Source organism: Ambystoma mexicanum, chromosome 8 (genome assembly GCF_040938575.1).
Source record: "Ambystoma mexicanum isolate Mex_15411 chromosome 8, UKY_AmexF1_1, whole genome shotgun sequence".
Lineage (NCBI taxonomy): Eukaryota > Metazoa > Chordata > Amphibia > Caudata > Ambystomatidae > Ambystoma > Ambystoma mexicanum.
The window spans coordinates 43,207,370-43,226,171 of record NC_090929.1 but is presented as its reverse complement, the minus strand read 5'-3'; the positions used below and the strand labels follow the sequence as shown (position 1 = coordinate 43,226,171).

Genomic DNA, 18,802 nt, shown 5'->3' with positions numbered 1-18,802 from the left:
TTTTCAAACTTCCATTAAGATTCAAAGTGTTTACCTTTGCTTACATTATAGCTCATGATTGTTAGCATCTTTCCCATAGAAATCTGTATTGATTTAAGGATTTTTACACACATTCATTGTTTTACACAGCCATTTTCGAAGGTCATTTTAAAAAGTGTAAGATTGCAAACCCGTTTTTCTCTCGTTTGGGGAGGGAAGGTGGTATTTAAATTCTGTTACTGTTCTCTATTCCTGAATACCTGCTGCTTCCTTATATCTGTGTAAATTTGCTTATTTGTGGATTGAGGAATATTGCAGGGGGAAATCCTAACCTAAGTGCTATCTTTTCAAACAAGCCAAAAGTGTTCTTTCCTCTGATGCTTTATATTCTGTGTTGCTAAAAGTGCATTTAACTGCCTTACATACCTTATTATCTGGTATTATCACCACATCATCCTCTACTCACCACACTAGAGCCTCTAACTTCTCCCTACTTGAAACTCCCAGATTTAGACTAACTAAAGTGGGTGGACCAAGCTTCCCTGTTAGAGCTGCCCGTGCCTGGAATGAACTCCCTACTGCATTGAGAGCTAATCTACCCTACTCCAGATTCAGATGTAATGTGAAAAGTTGGCTTTGGATTAATGACAACTAACACACTGATCCTATGTTCTAGACCCGGACTAATCATTGCACATAACTACTTTGATTCTTCCGACACTGGACCGATGTGAGAGACCCACATCTTGTATCTCGTGTATATTTGTATTGCATATATGTTATTAACACACATAAGGCATCTTCTGTATGTATCCTCTGTATGTATGCAACCTAAGCTTAAGTATTCTTGTGACTGCTGCGCCCGGCTACCACTGGGTTTGGAGCGCACTATCAAATAATAAACTAAACTAAACTAAACATTGGTGATTGTTGCTCCCTATACAAAAGTATATGTTTAATTTGAGTTTTAAATAAATAAATACATATTACCCTTACCAACTGGCCTGATTCCTGGTCCATAGTGACCTGGGTGTATTTTGATAAGGGGAATGATATGAGTGGTATATCACTCAGAATATTGAACCTATAGTCATAATAAAATAAGTATTTCATTTGTGCGCTGTAAAGACCTGGGTGTATCGCCTGATTGAAATCCTTAATAAGCTGAGCAAGAGTAAAAGTGCACAAAAGCCACTGTGTGCATGTGCAATTTTCCAGAAAATCAACTACACGTATATCTTCTGATGTAATAATACTTGGTGGTATCACTTTGTGTAGTAGAGATAAGATCGTGCTGTGATTCAGATAATAATCAGAGCTCAAGCAGAACCGGCTTTGTGCTTTCAATGCTCTATTCCAATACCCAAGCTAGGGCCTACTTTGTGGAGCCTTAGTTAGTTCCACTGAGTGATGTCTCGAAGCTCCAGTGTCTGTATTCTCGTGTTTTTTCATAAGTGTAGGCTTATTTAAAGTTTTCTCTTCCATAGAAATACTTTCCTGGTGAAACAGATGTTCTTTGTCTTCTAAAATTAAGGATTTCTCTGTGTTGCCACCATACCCAGTCTTACCAACACGTTTGGTGTTGGTGCTTGTCGTCCGCACTTACTTCCCCAAAACTGCCACATAGTCTAGTAAGAACTGTGAGTAATCTGTGGGCGTCCTCACCTCTTTTCCCATCAGAATCCTCTGCTCAGGTGGCCAGGGAAAGGCAATTGTTTTTGGATCCCGACTCTGGGGGGTGGCTATGCGAGGGAGGATCACGTGGGTGGAGGGACCTTGGGGAGTGGGGAAAGAACGTCTTTGGGTGAGACATGGTATCCCCCTTCTCCTTGTAAAAGTGAATCTAATTTCCCCTCTGCCTTTGTAGGCTATTGTCAGCCCATGACTCTTTAGTCTGACCAAAATGTCCCACAGTCCTGTTATCTAAAGAATGGGACAAGGAGGAAACAACTAGGAGTTATACACACTCCCCTGCCTTCACACCACTTTAGTACTGAGACGAGGGTGAGGGCTTTTGAGGAGTTCAACTATAATAGCCAGGCATGTCCCACTAATCAGCTTCACCAAGGCCAGGCAATTCATGTGGAGGACTTGCACCTGCAGCCTGGTAAGCCTCAGGTGTATAAAGGTGAGAGGGAGAGACAGCATAGCGAGAAGGAGCTGGCGTGTGGAGTCGGAGTGGGCTGGAGAGGAACCGGTTGGAGGGAAGCCGGGTTAAGCAGGAGCACGAAGGAGACACCGGTGCCAAGACTGCCTGTGAGAGGGTTGAAGGTCCTGGAATCCTTCCTCCCCGGCACCCACAACCAAAGCTGTGAGGCACTGAAGCCTCCAAGAGCATACCGGGAAGCAGCAAGAGTGAGTCTCAACAGCTTCCACTGTGTAAGAGTGGGGCTGTGAACTGCTGAAAGAAGCGAGCGCTGCTCGCTGGTTATCCGGCGGGAAGGTTGAGAAATGAAGAGCAAATCGAAAATCCTGAACGAGCGAACGCTTACCAGTGAGTGCAGAAAAGGGAACACTCATTCCGGGGCGCTACAAGGCTGGGAAACTGACGTATCTGAATGCCGTACGAACTAAAACATATTGCACATGCCACAGAAAGTCAAATGAGAGGACTGTGAATAACGAACAATCTACGAAGTATAATAAATGTTACCGAAGGTCCAATGAGATGACTGTGAGTAACAAACAAATTACCAAGTTTAGGTACTTTTGAAGGGTGCAACAGGTTCCACTGAATACCAAACTAAGTAAAGCATATGTTGAGTGTGTTCTGAATACGGCAGCAGAGCAAAACAAGTGCTGAACCATTGTGAGCATTTATGAATAGAGCGAAAGGAAGATGAAGTCAAAGCAAATTGTGTCAAGGCCAAAGAGACTGCCAAGAAGAGTGAAGATAAGGGCTAAAATACCACACAGTGAATTGTACGAAATACAAGTTATGGCAAAGCCAAAATGAATGCAGAGAAGAATGTGAAATAAGTATTGATCCAAGATACAGGAGTCCACTGGACTACAGGTTGAGGGAGAACAATCTGTGTTGGCCAGGGCTTGAAGAATACAGCAAAGTACACAGGGTTATCGGTTGCGTGACCTGTAATGGCTGGACTGGGTGGACCGATAACTACGTCTAGACCGAGTGGCCCACTGAGAGTGAACTAGAAGTTGAACTGATATTATTTTGAGAACCAGAGGATTTGAACTGACTTTTGGGTTTTGCAAGTGGGAAAAGTCGGCGTCTTGGGAAAGGATCCCTCACGACTTTATGAACTGTGTTGAACCCTTGGGGAAGGGAGACCCTGAGACCTTTGAGGAACTTTTGAACTGTGTTGAACGATTGGGGAAGGGAACCCCGAGGTCTTTGTGAAACCATTTTGAATCTGAGGTAGGTGAAGCTGAAAGAAAGCCAAAAGAGCTTGAAGAAGCTCAGCACTTTGCTTCTGAACACTATTCCTTTTGTTGCTGACATCCCTACACATTGTATATATTTAGTTGTGGGGGCAAGTATAAGTTTTGGACACAGACAGACTTTTCATTTGAACTCGCTGACATTGACTATCCTTAGTTTTCTTTAGGTAGGGAAATTCCACCTTAGCATAGGGAAGTTAGGCCTTCCTCCATCCTGACATTTGAAGTAAATAAAACTTTTCTTAGAAAGTTGAATCTGTTGTCTGTGTCTTACTTCATGATGCTTTCACAGAACGTATGTCTGGATTTTGGCCTGGAATCTCGCCTTGTATGGAGTTGCTATCTATCTCTATGTCATGTTCTCACTGCTTCTTTTTTTGTAGCTTTCTTTATTCTTTGCATTTGACTATTCTTTTTCTGTTTCAGCTTCCCTGGTTTTGTGGTAAACACTTTGTACTGGCCATTGTCATTAGTAATTAAAACAGAACTTGAGGAACTTATTGGTAAATTAGTTTTGTTGGAAACCCCCTTCTTCCTGAGTGTAATGGCTTCTATATATTACAGTTTAAGGTTTTGGTAACTGAGAGCTTGCTTTTTCTCCTGCTATTGCCCACCCCCCCTAATTTTCCTGTTGGTATTGTCTAATGTGTGTTATTTCTGTGCAAGCAACCCCTGTTTCAGTAATGGGGCTATCCCTAATGCTGACCCTGTTGGGTTTTCCCTTTTGAGCGGCTTCGTCCTTTGCAGTGTTTGCATTCACGTGGATAATGCTCTCTGTTACCAGCATGCAAGAAATGTCTGTAGTTTGTGGTCTTTTATGCCGGGTCATGGGACTAGTCATAGGAATCTCTTCAATGGCTGTAGGAATATTGCAGTCCACATTATTAAGTGGCACAGACCTAGCATTTATGGTATTCGAGAGCAGAGAGTGGTTAACGACTGTGAGTTGTATATCCTCACAAGCTTTAATTAGTGTGGTTAGAAGACATTCCAGAGCTACAAATTGAGTGGTGGACGATTCAGGATTATGCATAGTATCGTTAATTATAGAGGTGCGGATTTGGGATGCCACGCCTTCAATCGGGGTTGCCTCACCACTGTCCATGAAGGTCGCGTTGAATATTGGCAATTGCGGGGTGCAGAGTAAGCTTTTATCTTCTTCTGTTGTGTACATCAAGGTTTCCCCGTTCTATGACTTTCTGCTTGGTGTTAATGTTGAACTCTGCTAAATTGGATTCAGCCTCACTGTTTACATGCCTCGATATGGCGTTAGTCAAGTTACAAACTGTTGGTGCATAGACCACAATAGTTGGGGGATTAACCGTCTAATTCAGAATAATGGTTTGCGCGATCTCCCCCACCAACTTTGTACCAAGGCAGGACAATGATGAAGATAGCTGAGATTAAAGACAGACACTCGTCCTCAGCCATCCCTCTTCTATGGGAGAGCAGTGGTTGGCGCGTTTGGAAGCCTGCAACTGTTGCATTACAGGGGTAGTGGGAGCAGCTTTACCAAGGATGACTGAACAGGCATGTTCGGGATGTAGGGTGGGTCTTAAATAATATTTACATAGGTTTGTGTTAACCACTGTTCCAAGTCTTTATCTTACCGCAGATGTAGCAGCTGTCCTTTGAGTCAGGGTCGAACAACTCCATGCCGGTGAAGCTCGTAGCTGCCTCTGTATTAACGTCTGAGTGCCCCACCTTCTCCACCGATCCGCCAGGCGACGATGACGTGCGTGGTACGTGCTTTGCTGTTGTGCAGCTGAAGCACTGCTTCAGCACTCTACAATGTGTTTTGAGCAGGTGAGGGTGGTTCAAAGGGCACACTGGCCTGACATTCACCACCATAGAGTTGTCGGAAAAGAAGTCCTCCTAGTTATTACCGCAATTTACTTTGTTACAATTACTTCGAATTACATCAAATGATATACATGTATTTCAGGGTCATAGGGTCAGGGAAGGAGTTGGATGGGTTGATATAGGGGTGGTAGTGAAAGGGGAAGGTGAAGCATAGGCGAGCATAAAAAACAAAACACAAACAAATAAATAAAATAAAAAACCAACATTTAAAGAAATTGCAACAAAGGAAATCCTTCATAGTATCTATGTAAACCTCAGCCTCATAATTCCAAGTATCCCAAAGGTTATTGGGGAAAATGCTACAATGCGACTCATTGGTGTAACTCCTGCTTCAAGACCTAATAGAATTATGGGTGTGCCTTGGGTAACAAAAACAATCACTGTAAAAAAGCCGTCACTGCCCCCCTAATCGTGGGGCCGGACGCATGGCCCCAAGTTTCGGCACAATATGCTTCTGCTGGGACACATTTTCGGTCAGTAAACCTCCATGACCAGCACAACCACATCCCCTCCTAATTTACGGTGATGAATCTGATGATGTCATCACTCCTTTCCCAGAGGTAGCCTCTCCTCATGGGGCAGCTATTTGAGGGAGGGCCACATTGGGAAGGTGACCCTCAAGGGGGTGAAGTGACATCATTGGGTGAGACAGGGTATCCCCCATTCCCTTTTAGTGCCTTAGGTCCTGATGACATATTGCAGCAGTAACCCACCATATTCTCCAACACTCAGTCATAGAACTTCCAAACATTACGTAGTTACATCAGTAACAAAGACTGACACAAAAAAGAGAGCAACCGGAAGGAAGATCACTCAGCAAGACCGAAGTGAACGGTCTAGCTGTTGGAGAAATCAGATTGACTCCAAACGGCTCCCTTCAGAACCGCAGGAGTTTAAAGATGGAGCTGTGGAGAACTGCAGACAGAATCATCCGGTCAGTCACTGCCGGGTATGCTAAACTGGGAAGTCCACAGGTGAGCGGGAAGACAGCAAGAGAGGAAGGACTGCAGGAGCTGGTTCGCCGTGCTGGGATCGCAGCAGGAAGAGAGGAGGACCATTCCTGGCGACCGCGAGAAGCAGTACCAACGCTGCCCGAACAAAGAGAAGCAGAAGCTGTGAAGGACGTGGAAGCCGGTAAACCTGTGAAGTGGAGGTGGGACAACGGGGCGCTTCTGTATGTTTGCTACGAGCGGTCCAGAGAATGCAAAAGAAAGCTGGTGAGCCCTGAGAAGAGAAGCTGGATTACCAGGGCGCTTTGGCAACTCCATAAAGTACTGATAAGTGCCAGTTACATGAGTCGGGTGACCCAAGCAAGGAGGTTGGGTCACTGGTACATTTGAGAAAGAAAGTGAATGAAAGTGAGTTTGAGACCCGGTACTTTGAGAATACAAGAAAAACCAGAACAAAGAGAGAACCTGGCAGGAGAGTATAATAGGTGTCTTCTGAGTCTGGGACCCGTACACAAATTGTGTAAAGGAACTAAATGAGAGGACCTGACAGGAGAGTATACCAGGTGTCTTGCGAGTCTGGGACCCGCACCCAAATTGTGTTAAAGAACTCCATGAGAAAATCTGCCAGGAGAGTATTCCTGGTGTTCCGCAAGTCTGGGACCCACACCCAAGTTGTGGTACTTTGAAAAGAGAATCCCAAAGAGGAGTCATGCCCTTCGGATTGTGAATTACATCGATTGTGGAAATAATTTCCAGCCAGAGACAATATCCTTAACACCTTAGAGTTATTTTTAGAATGAGAGGGCTTGGATAGGATTCCGAACACAGAACATTTTTGCTTTGAACATCTTGACACAGGACAGACCCTTAGTTTGGTGAGGTAGGGAAATACCTCTTAGGTTAGGAACAGTGAGGCATTTCCAACCCCTTTATAATTTAATAAATGTTTATGCCAAACTCTGTGTCTGTGTCTCATTTTTGGTTCCTCATATTACTTTGAAAACTTTGTCTCCCTTCCCCCCGAATAGGTTGGGATAGATTGCGCAGACTTCTCACAGCTGGAGGAGCTCACCCCAGGTTTTTCTCAAAACAAAACGAAAATAGTCAAAATGGTGATCATCTCTATGACTGTATTGTTAATAAAAAATTGAGTGCAAACCATGTAGCTCTTTCTGCCACCACAATTATTGTGTTTTCCTCATTAATGATAAGATCCTTCGGTTTATACTAACTATAAAAGGAAATATATGCATGGCAAGCTCAGCATATGGTATTAAAATTGCAAAGTCGGCAATATATCAGCATCCTGTTATACTGAGCCTCTTACTTTTGGAACTGTTAGGGAGAATTCTCAGAAATGTGCTTATTCCCTCCACCTTAGAGACCCCCAGCAACTTTGCTCGATTTTGAGCACTTGATTTTTTTACCTGGAAGGAGTGTGAGCCTTTTATCCCACTCTCTCATGTATTTTGATATGTGTTTTACATTTGTGTTCTTTGACTTTGGAGTTTTAATGTAACTCCAGAGGCATCTTTTCATGTGCGTTACACGGTATCCGGTCATTTTTTCGAAAACATGTTTTCAAAATACAATTACGTCGAAAACATTTTGCCGAAATGTTTTTTTTTCAAATGTCTTTTTTTTTAGTTTATAGTTTTTTTGTTTGTTTCGTAAGTAAAACAAAGGGTTAAAAAAACAGGGGGTTGGCGGAACCCCCCCCATTTAAAAAACAGAACAAAAAAAAAAGACATTTAAACATTTTTTTTAGGCGAAATGTTTGAAATAATGGCATTCGAAAAAATGTAATTAGAAAAAATCACTATAAACCGCGTTACACAGCACCCTCAGTGCAGTGACACAGGGATGTCTTTTTAGAGTTCCCAAAGTTTTAAATACCTTCTCTGGGATAGACTACTGTTTCCCAGAGAATGTAAAGTGAAATTGACTTAAGCAGTCTTTCCAAATTCTTAGACCCAGCACACACCATCTTACAATGGAGTGTCGGAGGGCTTACACAGTATCCCCTGTGTCTAAATACTCATGAAGCGGTCAAATGCTTCCCTTTCCTATTGAAAAGGCTGCTGGCAGTGGTTTTACAACAAACTACCATGATTTTTCCTGACCACGAACACTGATAGCTAAAAATCACAGGAGCCATGTTTTTCAAGATGGCGCCTTGAGCCCCTTTCTTTAAACAGGTCCCGGTCTTCTTTTTTTCGACATTTCTTTTTGGGAAGGTCCTTCTTGAGTTTGTCTCTGCGCGCCAAACCAGGTTTGGTCCCTTTGTTTGTATGCCTTTGGCGGGCTTCAGGACTGAAGACCGCCTCTGATGTCTGAGTGTCTGGGGTGGGCAGGAAGTGAGGGAGGAGCCCGAAACTCCCTGTGCTTAGTCTCCTAGGAGACCCAAATGCACTCTGGCGTGATTGGCTGGCTGACTGTCCGGCAAGGGCAGCCACCCTCCTGGGTGAGTGACAGCTAGGCTGGAATGAATGGGAGAAAAAAGTTTAAAAGGTGAGTCTCCAGGACTGGAAGGCAGAGTCGACCACTGGAACGAAAGAACCGAAGACGAGCTGGAAGAGGACAGCTGCTGCAACTCCTGGACCTTTGGTTTGCCCGGTGAAGCCCTGCTGCAGGTCCGAATTGCCAAACTCCATTCGACAGAGAAGCCCCTTCAAGGACGGCTTCTTCCCTTGAGTTGGTGGGAACAACCAACTCATAAAACACCTGGATACCATTCTCAAGGCTGGTTAGGATTAACCAGGGAGAGGGTCACGAGCTGTTCATGAATCTACAGTTACTGGAACTGAAGTGACTCCATTTTGTTTGCTTTCTTCAACGATCCCGTGCAGTGCAGGAGTCCCCCGACGTCCTCCCTCTTGTCCCCACGACGGAGGCTCAGGATCAACGAGATCTGCAGGACCTGCCAGGAACCACGACTTCAGCAGCATTTCTTTCTTCATATAAACAGTACTGTGCCAACCTGATTGAGAGAATGCCACTCTTGCAGTGAAAGTTCGTGAAACTTTCCCAACTTGCAGGCCTAATCAGCTTGTGACCCGACATATGATTTTTTTTCACCTAAACTACTTCTAAGAACTTTCGCAAAGACTTTACTGTTTAATGCCAGTACTGCTCTTTCCTATCCAGAACACTAGCCCATTGACTTTGGCCTGGCCTATTGACTTGAATTGAACTCCTCTGGTGAACTGAAACTATTTGCACTGTCTAAAAAGTATATATGATCTATTTTACTTACTTTGTGCCTTTTGCTCTCTTCTAAGTACTGAACTGCTATTTGGCTCCTCTTTCAGTGGAGCTCAAACTCTCAAAACCTTAGAATTTTGTATTGAAGTGTATTGCTTTATAATATTAAGTTTCCTTCTTCTAGCGAAAGGTTTTCTAAATGACTGTGTAATAAATGTATACATGTTTTTACCAAGAAACCTTGAGTACAAGTGTTTACTTGAACCACTGTGATTGAAAGTCCTTTGTGTAACTACTTGTACTGCTCACATTCCCTCTTGAGATAAGCCTGGCTGTTCAGCTCGCTACCAAAAACTGTGTGGTACAGACTTATACCAAAGATTGGTTTGACTAACACCTGTAGTCTTAATTGTGTGTAGTGGTCCCACAGGGTACTGCCTGCAATTCTGCCTAACAGGAACATCCAGCCCCTGTTCAATCACAAAACCCTCCAAATCATTTGGGAAAAAGCTGAATAAGGTGGATGCCAGAAGTGATGTCAATTGGGGGATGCCAGGGGTCACAATTGTGACCCCCTAGCACTCCTGTGTGACCCCTGGCTCTACTTCTGCGACACCTGGGGTCTGCAAAGGCAGAGAAAAGGGAAAGTAAAGAGGGCTCTCAGACGAGAGATAAAGAAATTATTTCCGTTACAACCTAATGTATTAACTAATATATTTTTGAAGTTTCACCGACTTCAAAAAGAACCCTATCCCCGACCCTCAACAGGACATGGAACACTCTGTCTCCCCTCCTCTGTGCATGACAGGAACCAGAGCTGGTTCCTTGTGTGCGTGGACATGGGAGAGAGGCCTGCTGTAACGCTCACCTGATTCCCACGGAGGCGCGGGTCTTGGCAGGAAGGTGTCTGTAACACGAAACGTGATGTGCAGGATTCGGTTGGCTTCTGGGGTCGAACCTCTCCGCACTGTGTGTCGGACTCGAAGGGTGAGTTTTCTGCAGGTGAAATAATATGGGGGTTAAAGGTCTGGGTTGTGAATGTCCCTATCTCTCTCCTCCCAGCCTGACTGTTGAGCCCCCCTCCCAGGTCAACGTGCTCACCTTAGATAGGTGAATGCTGGGCTCTCCATCTGCGTCTAGTGCAGGGTGCCGTTGCCAGTTCCTTCACTGGTGAAACGTTGGCCTCATGACTTCAGAGGATGGGTACCGTCGTTGTCTGCACGACCGGTAAGTTTCTGGACACCTTTAGTCTTTATATTCTTTTTATGCGTGGCGGTGAAGCGCCTGGAATTGCGTAAGTATGGCAAGCGCTCTTACTGTCTCTTTCTTTGTCCTTGCAGGCGACGATGCAGAATGAAGAAATCCGGAATTCGCCGCGTGCCGGTAAGTGTAACACTGCTGTTGTCTATGAAGATGCAGCGTGAAGAATCCGGAATGCACAGCGTGCCGGTAAGTAGAATAATGCTGTTTATCTTTGAAGGTGAAGAAGCCGGAATGCACAGCGTGCCAGTAAGTATGATAATGCTGTTTATCTTTGCAGGTGCAGATGCAGCGTGAAGAAGCCGGAATGCACAGCGTGCCAGTGAGTATGGAAATGCTATTTATCTTTGCCGGCGAAGGTGCAGCGTGAGACACGGCCGCTGCCGATGGATCAGGTAAGTAAGCACTGCGTGTTAAAGTTCGTTCTGCTAACCTGTTGTTTCTGGTCTTTTGCAGGTGCTGATGTTGATCGGGTACAGGAATGGTAAGTATAATTCTTGCAGGTTCAGGATCCAAAGAAGAAAGGCTGGAACAGACTCAGTGAGCGTTCTGCTGCAGATGCAGAATAACGCGAAGCACGTTTCATCAATCGGGTGTGGTTTAAATAGCCTAGGAGTGATGAGGCGTCTCCTTCCACGGCCCCGCCTAGGTAAGAAAAGAGTTCCTGCTTCCAGAAAAGTTCCAGTGCTGTATCCAGGGAGTGGAGCTGCCCCACCCAGGTAAGAAAGTAGTCCCAGTTCACCGAGGACTTCTAAGTGTCTGGTAAGTAAGCAGCATGGTCTGCCGCAGGTAAGTCCACCCAAGCACCTTCACACCAATGATGAGCCCGGCGCTTCCAGTGCCGGGACCTATGCTTCTGATGAGCCTGGTGCCACCGGCGCCAGGACAAGGTCCAAAAGGTCCCTGTGGGGACCGGCTGGTGCCTAGGATCAGGGTTAGGGGCCTGCTTCCAAGGACGTTGGGCTGGTCCTGACTCCTTGGAAGCAGTGATCATGACAGTATCCCCCCTCAAGGCCCCTCCTAAGTGTGTCTTTCCCGGGGGCTTTGGCTTGTCGGGGTGATTCAGATGGAATCTCTTGACCAGACGAGGTGCGTGGACATGTTCTGAGGGTTCCCAAGACCTTTCCTGGGGACCGTATCCTTTCCAATCAACCAGATAGTATAATTTAGACCTGGAAATTTTGGAGTCTAGGATGTTCTTCACTTCGAATTCGAATTCTCCGTCTACCAAAACGGGTTCTGGGAGTTCAGTCAATCGGGTTTCTGGTTGTACTGGTTTTAATAAGGAGACATGGAATACCGGATGTATTTTCATATGCGTAGGTAATTCCAATTTGGCAGCCACCGGATTAATTATGGCAGATATGAGGTAGGGCCCAAGGTATCTCGGGATGAAAGTGCGGGGTCCTTTTAAAGGCAGGTGCTTAGTGGATAACCAGACTTGATCTCCTACAGCGTAGTGAGGGGCCTCTTTACGGTGCCGATCGGCTGCCTTTTTGAATTGAGCTTTAGCTCTTTGCAGATGGGCAGTGGCTTCCTTAAAGGCACAGGTGATCTCCGAATGCAAGTGATGCACAGCAGGTGCTTCAATTTCTTGGGGAGGATCCAGGTTGGAGGTTCTAGGATGGTGTCCATATAATAGGAAAAAAGGAGTCTTCCCGGTTCCAGAATGAGTCGAATTGTTGTAAGCGTAGTCAGCGATCCAAAGAATGTCCTTCCAGGGTTTTTCTGTTTGTTGGAGCATGCAGCGTAGATATTGTTCTAATGTCTGGTTTGTCCTTTCGGTTTGTCCGTCAGTTTGGGGATGGTGACTGGTCGAAAGTCTTACATCAACTTGGGCTAGACGACAGCAACTGCGCCAGAAGTGGGAGATGAATTGACTTCCCCTATCGGAGACTAAAACCGAAGGAAAACCGTGTAAGCGAACGATGTTTACCAAGAATTCCCGGGCCAATACTGAGGCTGAAGGCAGACCCTTCAAGGGTATGAAGTGAGCCATTTTCGAGAATAGATCCACGACTACTAAGATGGTAGTATATCCCAAGCATGGAGGTAAGTCCGTGATCAAATCCATGGACAGGGTATGCCAAGGACAGGGAGGAATGTCAAGTGGCTGTAATAGGCCGGCTGGTTTTTGCTTTTGACTTTTATTCTGGGCACACACACCGCAGGAGATTACAAAGTCTCTGATATCCCTTTTCCACGATGGCCACCAGAAATGTCTTTTAATCTTTTCCATGGTTTTGGTAATGCCAGGGTGCCCCTCCATTAGAGAATCATGATAACCGGAGATTACTTGTTTTTGTAGTTACTCACAGGGCAAGTGCAATTGTCCTCGGAAATATGGTAGGTCTTGATCTACTGAGAATTCTTTTCCCTTTAATTGCCAGTCCTGCAAATCGGTCGGAGTTAGGAGCGATTTCACCGTGGTCTTGATGTCTTCAAAAGATTGAGTGCTGACCAAACCCAAAATTCTTTGTTCTGGGATTATGGGTATTGGATCTGGATTGATCAAATGTTCATCTACTCCCATCCGGGAGAGGGCATCCGCCTTTCCGTTCTTACTACCTGGTCGATAAGTAATTATAAAGTCAAATTCTGCTAGGAACAGAGCCCAGCGAAGCTGTCTGGAAGACTGAGCTTTGGCTGACTTTAGATATTGTAAATTACGGTGGTCAGTCATTACGGTGACTGTGTGTCTGGCTCCAAGAAGATAATGCCGCCAGGCTTTAAAGGCCGATCTGATGGCCAAAAGTTCCTTGTCTGTAATTGAATAGTTGATCTCAGGAGGCGAAAACTTGCGGGACCAAAAGGCAACCGGATGTAGTTGGTTTGTGACCGAATCTCTTTGTGATAACACTGCTCCCATAGCAAGACTAGAAGCATCCGTTTCCATGATGTAAGGAAGTTCTGGGTGAGGATGTTTTAAAAACAGGTGCAGAAATGAATTTAGCTTTTAAGTCTTGAAAAGCTTGTTCCGCTTCAGAAGACCACTCAAAACGTTTGTTCTTTTTCAACAGAGCGGTGATGGGCTGGACTATCCGGGAAAATTCAGGAATGATTCTGCGGTAAAAGTTAGCGAATCCTAACATGCTTTGAACTCCTTTTACAGAGGTTGGTGATGGCCACTTGATAATTGCATCAACTTTCTTTGAATCCATATGGACTCCGTTAGGTGACAATATGAATCCCAGGAACTCGACTTCCGTTGCGTTGAAAACGCATTTCTCAAGCTAAGCAAAAAGACTATGTTGACGCAATCTCTCGAGAACCTTTTTAACGTGTCTCTGATGTTCTTCTTCAGATGATGAATATACAAGGATGTCGTCAATGTAGACAACTACACACACGTCAATGAGTTCTCTAAGGACATCGTTCATAAAATATTGGAAAGCAGCAGGAGCATTACACAGTCCAAAGGGCATCACTTGATATTCGAATAGCCCGTACTTGGTGCGGAAGGCCGTTTTCCATTCATCGCCCTCTTTGATCCGTACCAAGTGGTAGGCTCCTCTGAGATCCAGCTTTGTGTATATACATGCATCTTTGACTTGGTCCAGGAGTTCAGGGATCAAAGGTAACGGGTATCTGTTTTTAACAGTGATCTGATTCAGGGCGCGGTAATCTATGCAAGTCCTAAGGTCTCCTTCCTTTTTCGGAACGAAGAACAAAGCCGATGAAGCTGGGGATTTTGAAGGACGGATAAACCGGTTAGCTAGGTATTGGTCCAGGTACTGTCTGAGGTGAAGGTTCTCTGGCTCGATGAGGGCATAGATCCTGCTGCAAGGAGGAGTTGTTCCAGGTATCAGATCTATTTGACAGTCGTAAGACCTATGAGGAGGTAGGGTGTTAGCTTGATCCTTCTGGAAGACGTCTTGGAACTCCTGGTATTCGGGAGGTAATTTGAGAATCTCCTCAGAAGAGATCGCCGCTAGTGAAACATCAGGTCGAGGATAACAAGTGGTAGAACACTCTGGAAACTGAACCGTCTTTGCTCGCCAATCAATCTGAGGATTGTGCTTCTCTAACCAAGGGATTCCCAGAATGATCTGGAACTGAGGGGCCTTGATTACATCGAACACTATTCTCTCCCGGTGTCCATTGTGACTCAACAACGTCACTTCTTGGGTGGCATGCGTTACTGGTCCGGAGGCTATCTCCGTGCCATCCACAGTAGTGATGACGTCTTTTACTGCCTTAGGGACAAGGGGTAGATTCATCCTTGATACCATTTCACGGTCCACATAGTTACCGATTGCTCCGCTGTCAATGTAAGCTTCAATTGCATGCAAACGATCCGGACGTTCAGGACTAATGAGGACCATGGGTATCACGAAATGCGAGGTCACGGGACAGATCTTAACGCTCGGCAAGAGGACCTCTACTCTTGTCGGGCGAGGTTGTTTCCCTGCTCAGAATTTGTGGTACAGGTATCCGCGGCTCCTACAGTCTTCTTAGCTGGTTTCACGGGACAGTCCCGAAGAAAGTGTCCTGAATTACCGCAATAGAGGCATAATTGCAGCTGTCTTCTTCTTTCCCGCTCTTTCTGGGTCAAAGGTCCTCTCATGCCCCTTATTTGCATGGGTTCCACAGTGTCAGCTCCCTTATTCGAGGTCTGTGGTTTAGAAAACACTCGGGTATCAAATCTGGAACGATCTGCCTTCCTGTTCTGTAGTCTATGGTCCAGTTGGACAACTAAGTCAATATAGTCCGAACATTCTTGTGGAGGATTCACAACTTGCGCTAGCACATCCTTGAGCTCTCCACGCAGGCCTCTGTAGAAAAGCGTTATTCTCTTGTCCTCGGGCCATTGTGTTTCCACTATGAGTCTATTGAAAGAGGCTATATAAGTCAAGAGGTCTTGGTTACCCTGTCGTAATGAGAGAAGTTCATTGTCCAAGGCCTGCCCTTGTGCATGTCTTGCAAACAGTTTCTCCATGCTGGACTGGAAGGCTTGAAAATCGTGTAAAACCGGATCATCCTGGGTGACTAAAGGGATCGACCAATCTGCAGCGCTGCCACTGAGATAAGAAAGCACGAAAGCCACCTTGGCCTGGTCTGTTGGGAATGCAGCTGGTCGACATAAGAAGTGCAGGCGGCACTGGTTGATGAACACTGTGAATTTCTTTGGATCACCAGCAAAGCGTTCGGGCGGAGCCAAGGGCACATTACCGGGCAGATTGATTTGCCCTGGATTTGAAGCTGATGCAGAAGGATAACTCCCTCCTGGAACGGGCAAAGGTGTCTGTCCTGCCTGCGTTTGTAACAACTGCCTAGCAAGGTCCTCTGTTCGCTCCTTAGAAATTATCAGTTCTCTTCTTAGAGAGCTCGTTTCCTGGCGAGCTGCATGTACTTCTGCTCTTAATTCCCCAAGCAACTGGGCTAGTTGATCAGTATCTGAGGTTTCCATTGCGCCTGGGTAGGAGTTTTGTGGTGGGCTTTGCGTTCTGTAACGCTCACCTGATTCCCACGGAGGCGCGGGTCTTGGCAGGAAGGTGTCTGTAACACGAAGCGTGATGTGCAGGATTCGGTTGGCTTCTGGGGTCGAACCTCTCCGCACTGTGTGTCGGACTCTAAGGGTGAGGTTTCTGCAGGTGAAATAATATGGGGGTTAAAGGTCTGGGTTGTGAATGTCCCTATCTCTCTCCTCCCAGCCTGACTGTTGAGCCCCCCTAGCCTAGGAGTGATGAGGCGTCTCCTTCCACGGCCCCGCCTAGGTAAGAAAAGAGTTCCTGCTTCCAGAAATGTTCCAGTGCTGTATCCAGGGAGTGGAGCTGCCCCACTCAGGTAAGAAAGTAGTCCCAGTTCACCGAGGACTTCTAAGAGTCTGGTAAGTAAGCAGCATGGTCTGCCGCAGGTAAGTCCACCCAAGCACCTTCACACCAATGATGAGCCCGGCGCTTCCAGTGCCGGGACCTATGCTTCTGATGAGCCTGGTGCCACCGGCGCCAGGACAAGGTCCAAAAGGTCCCTGTGGGGACCGGCTGGTGCCTAGGATCAGGGTTAGGGGCCTGCTTCCAAGGACGTTGGGCTGGTCCTGACTCCTTGGAAGCAGTGATCATGACACCTGCCTGCAGAGGAGTTCCTCAGAGCAGCAATGGATTTGGAAAAAGGTAAGAAAGGGCTGCAACAGTACTGAGTGCTGAGAGCTAATGCAGTGCGGCTTGATGCGGTGGTGACGGTGCTTCGGGTGCTTTCCTCTAACACAGCAGCAGGAAGAGGAGGAAGTTGGAGTGCTCTGTAGAATTAAGTGATCTACCCGATAGCCGAGGATCGTGCTGGGCACGCAGTCGACCTGCTCACGGTCCTGCTTACCGACCTCTCACTGCCCTGAAGTGGATCGGGTGAGAAGGAGAAGAAAAAAAAACCTCTCATATAGTTGGTAAGCACGGACTGAAAGCAGAGGGGGGAACGCTCTGACAGTAGGCCAGCCAGCACAGTGATACTTGATGGGGGGCTGGCAACTCTGTCCCCCTTAGCCTTCCATTAGTCTCCCCGATCCTAGACCCAAATACCCAAACCCAAATACCTCCTGTGCCAGTACAGTGAGTGCAAACGACACCCCGTGCAGTGGCACGGTGGGAGCAGGCATCTAGAGAAAAGTGCCTTACTTTTATTTTCTTACCAGTTGTGGGCTTCCGGAAATATTGGCTTTACCATATTACCATAATACCAGCTGAGTAGCGACAAGTAGCAGTCCTGCAGTCTTTGCTGGCTGAGTGGCGGGGGTACCTGCGTTGCTGACACCCGCAGCATTCCAGGAAAATTGCCCAGAGTATAATCTCGCAGTATCAACAGTGTTGCACTCCTGGCCTGGGATTACTAAGGTACCGGCTTTCAGCTGTTTTACTGCATATTATAGTGACAAATTGGACTGCTTAGGTATCTAGAGTGACCTGTATAAGTGGATCTTGCCTAGTCCTTTTTTTCTATTTTCGTATCCACTGTGCAACGGTCGACGACTGCGGACATAGTGCCTTTGAGTCGATCGTTGTTGTTGGAGCCACTATCACTGAGACTTACCTCGTTCCCCCCGGAAAATGGCCTATACATTGTGCACAGGGATGCCAAGCTGCAGCCTGTTGATGGAGAACAAAATGTTGGGCGTTATGTCCGATGAAGGGTCTGCTTATTCAAATAGGACTGTGGCGGTACCATGTGCCGCTGCCGCTGAACTAAATTTGGATGTTACATTGGTGACAATAAAAATCGACAGCCCATGTCCCCACAAGTGGTAGTAGGAACTGAGGGGAGGTGCCTTGACTTTGGCTCTAGCTTGGACACAAAATCTGAACTAATATCAGGCAACATGTTCCTCATGGCTATCCTTCCTGAGGACTCATACTCCATAGAGCACATAGATCTGGAGGAGATTGCCCTTTCTTAACAGAAGGACTTGATTTCTGACACTTCAATTTTGGCTCCGGTTGTGTCACCGAAACTGGCAAAACATGTGCGGCTCTCTTTAGATTCAGCAGCTGTCTGTTTGCCAGCCTATGACCAGAGGGAAAGCGTTCGTTTGTTCCCCATTCCGAAGTCTCCAGCGAACAAATCATCACCTAAGAGGGCTCCGTTGGATGGTCCTCTTGGTATGCCAAGGATCACTAAGCTTGCTACTTATAAAACATTTGATCATTCTCCGGTAACGTTTAACCTAAATGGTTCCCTCAGGCAGGTACAAGCAAATGTGCCTACTGATGAGGCTCCCATTGACATTTTTTCTTTCCCAGTTTTATCTAAGTTGTTAGACTCTGTGGACAAGGGGCATAGTATGTTGCATTATAAAATGCGGGAGTTAAGGCAGGTATTGAAGGAATTGTCGGGGAAAATGTGCTTTAGAGAAGGCTTTAATATAGCAACTGCTAGGCCTATAAATGTGCCTGCACCTGGTAGTTTTGCGAGCGAAGCAATATCTCCTATTAGGGTTGCTACTTCGCCGGAAGCTATCCATGTGCTCAAAGGTAATTCTAAGATGGACGGAATGGTTGAAGGTAGAATTAAGAAAACCTAACCTGGCTCCTTTAATATTGGTAAATCCTTTTGTGAAGCGAATCCAGCAAATCAGCAAACAAAAAAGAAATCAAAAATCCTAAAGAACCCAATTAAGTATTGCTCAAAGGGTTCTCGTAAATGTTTACATA

General features: G+C 46.0%; 1 protein-coding gene across 6 annotated transcripts in view; it reads right to left on the bottom strand.

The window, feature by feature from the left end:
* Window positions 1-18,802, bottom strand: part of USP20 (ubiquitin specific peptidase 20) — a 587,649-nt gene that overhangs the window by 394,653 nt on the left and 174,194 nt on the right. The gene's annotated exons all lie outside the window — the stretch shown is intronic.